We start from the raw sequence: 3,369 nt of genomic DNA on the forward strand, positions 1-3,369 counted from the left end.
CATGGCTGAAAAATGCAGGAAATGAGAGGGGTTGTAACTTTAACTTTTGACTTTATGTATTTGTCAACTGATTGCTTTCTTGCAATCAGATTGATTCTTTGCAGTATCCAAGATATGGAATCAATGCAAGTGTTCATCAGCAAATGTGTGGACGAAGAAAATGTGCTATATATACAGCATGATAACCATAGTTAATATTTATTATATACTTGAAATTTCCTAAGAGAGTCAGTATTAAATGGTTTAACTACACATACACATACACACACACATATATACACACACAAACACAAAGGTAACTATGTAAGGTAATGGATATGCTATCTAGGTAGATAATAGCAATCATTTCACAATATATATGTATATCAAAACAAAATGTTTTATAACTTAAATATATACATTTTTATATGTCACTTATAAAATTGAGATAGTGGGGAAGGAGATCTACCAGTCAGCACAGTGAACAAACATGAAATTGCTCCAAGGCTATTTCATATTTGTGAAATATGAAAGTGCTAATTACTTTGATTGAATAAGTTGTTTATTTCTATAACACTTTCTGATGTAGCTCTTATCATCTTAGTTTTATAAAGATATAGAAGTTTAACTGCTTGAGTTATAACCAAATAAATCAAAACTAGCAAATGAATTTGAGCATACACCTACTGACTTCAAGTCATATTTTCTCCAGATTGCAATTAATTCCATATATTGAATATGTTGAATAAAGTAAAGCAGAAAAAGTTGACTGAAAAGTCACCTAGATACAACCAAAAAGTAATATTTCATCTAGGTTTTTTAGAAAATTATAATTTACAAAACATTGGCTGTGTCAAACACTAAGTTATTTTGGTAAAATAATATCTTAATTTTCACAAGAACTTAAAAAGGCAAATTTTGTTAATGGTTGTTTTTGTTTTGTTTTTAAGATGTGAAGAAAAATCTCCAGTGGTCACCTCCCAGAGGGGATCTGGAAATGGAATTGGGAATTAAGTTCCAGGCTACAAAGCCCATGCTCTTTCCATTATGCATAAATTGCACAAGCAATGATGGTTGCACAGGCAGCTCAGTCAGCATAAAAGAACACACTGAGTCATGAAAGTATGGCTATAATCAAGGTATAAGAGTAGTTTTACTGGAAGGACCACAGAGATTTGGAGCACAAAGGAAAAAATGCAAAAAAAAAAAAAAAAATATATATATATATATATATATATATATATATATATTAAACCTGGAATTAGGAAATGCAAAGTTCCTAGCCTTTGGTTTTTCACCAGGTACTTATTAATTAAGGGTGTGTGTGTGTGTGTGTGTGTGTTTCGGTCTTCAAATTTCTTATTTTTTGAACTCTCCAGACAATTAAAATACAAATGTGAAAAGACAATATAGTCCCTGGTCTTTTGAAACTCACATTCTACTTGGAGAAACAACATTAATACTAATAAAGAGAATCACAGTCAAAACATTTATAGATTGTACCAGTGATCATGAAGGAAACATATAATGTGAAGACAGGGTGGGAGAATACTTCTGTAGGATTTCAGAAAGGACTTTCAGACATGGGAGCTGGAATGTAGTTTAAATGTTTACTAATTTCATATTGCTGCTTTAAAATATACACTCTAAACTTAATGCTTCAAACAACAACAAAAACACATTATCTTGCAGTTTTATAGGTCAAATGCATGAAATGGGTTAGCAGGGCTACACTCTTAATATGGTTTGGCTCTGTGTCCCTACCCACATCTCATGTTGGATTGTGATCTTCATTGTTGAATGAAGGGCCTAGTAGGAGGTGGCAGAATCATGGGAGTGGACTTCCCTTTTGATATTTTCATGATAGAATTTTCATAAGATCTGGCAGTTCGAAAGTGTGTGGTGCTTCCTGCTTTGTACTCTCTCTCTTTCTTCTGCTCTGCCTAGTAAGGTGTGCTTGCCCCTCTTCACCTTCCGACATAGTTGCAAATTTTCTGAGTCCTCTCAGTCATACTTTCTGTACAGCCTGTGAAACTGTGAGTCAAGTAAACATCTTTTCTTCATAAATTACCCAGCCTCATGTAGTTCTTTATAGCAGTATGAGAACAAACTAATGCAACGTTCTTCTGGAAGCTCAAGAGGAAAATTTGTTTCCTTGTCTTTCTAGCTTCTGGAGCCTGCTCAAACTTCATGGTCTGCGTTCATTTTCTCCATCTTCAAAGACAACAGTATAGTATCTTCAAGTCTTTTTCTCTCTATTATCTCTACTTCAATCATTGACAGTGGCAGGAGGCAAACAAATCCCAAGGCAGATGCGGGCAGATCCCTGGTGAAACCCTACCCTGAAGCCTGAAGACTGGGCTGTTGGTTCCAGATGAAGCCTGCAACCCAGAGTGAGAACTTCTAATCCTGTTTGCCTACTATTTCCTGATTGGTTTTTACTGAATAATGCTTTTTAATCAATCAAATGTTGCCTTTTCCCATGCTATCTCCCCACACCTCCCCAATTCTGTGCCTATGAAAAACTCCAAACTCTGTCACACTTGAGAGCTACCCAACTTCAGGTAGGGCGTTGCCCTGTTCAGGTGCTCTCTCCGCTGAGAACTATTCCATTGCTCAAGAAAACTCTCTGCCCTGCTCACCCTCTGGTTGTCAGCATAACCTCATTCTTCTTGGACATGGGACAAGAACTCAGGACCCACCAAAGATGGATATGAAAAAGGCTGTAACACTAGCCCTCTGCCAGCACTGGGCAGCTGCTTCATGTAACAGGAAGCAATGGCAGGGCCAGGCCAGCCCAGGAGCCATGAGCCACAGCAGGACAGTGAGATTGAATAAGCTGTAATGCAAACGGACTGAAATATGTCCCTTTTCCCTATTCACTGAGCTGCAGGTGGTGGGAAGGAGAGAAGAGCTATGACTCTTCTGAGGCCCCAGACCTCGGGGCTCCCTGAGCCAGAGCTGTGACACACTGTAACACCCTTTTTGGATTTCCATGGTTTCTAACGTCTCTGAGTTTTTTGGGCACTTCCTTATTCCCTTTGTCCAGATGCTGGTTCACAAGGCAGAAGCAGGTCATGGCATCCCCAGCCCAGCCACAGACTGAGTATGGATTCCACAATGAGTGTGGGATCTGGGCCAAGGCACAAGCCAAGGGCAACCTGCTGGAAAAGTGGGCAGGGTACCTTGAACAGTGAGACCATAGTCAAGCAAGGTCCTGGGTAGAGGCATTGCTAGTTTCAGAGGTCTGCAACTGGTGAAACAACACCCCCAAAATCCTGCATTACTTTTGGAGGCTTCTCCAGGATCTGTGGAAGGGTGAGTAAGTCTGAAACTAAAACGCTTTTACTTTCATTTCTAAGGTGTCTTGTACTCAAACTTTTTTCTGAA

The sequence above is a fragment of the Rhinopithecus roxellana genome, chromosome 9 (assembly GCF_007565055.1).
Source record: "Rhinopithecus roxellana isolate Shanxi Qingling chromosome 9, ASM756505v1, whole genome shotgun sequence".
Classification (NCBI taxonomy): domain Eukaryota; kingdom Metazoa; phylum Chordata; class Mammalia; order Primates; family Cercopithecidae; genus Rhinopithecus; species Rhinopithecus roxellana.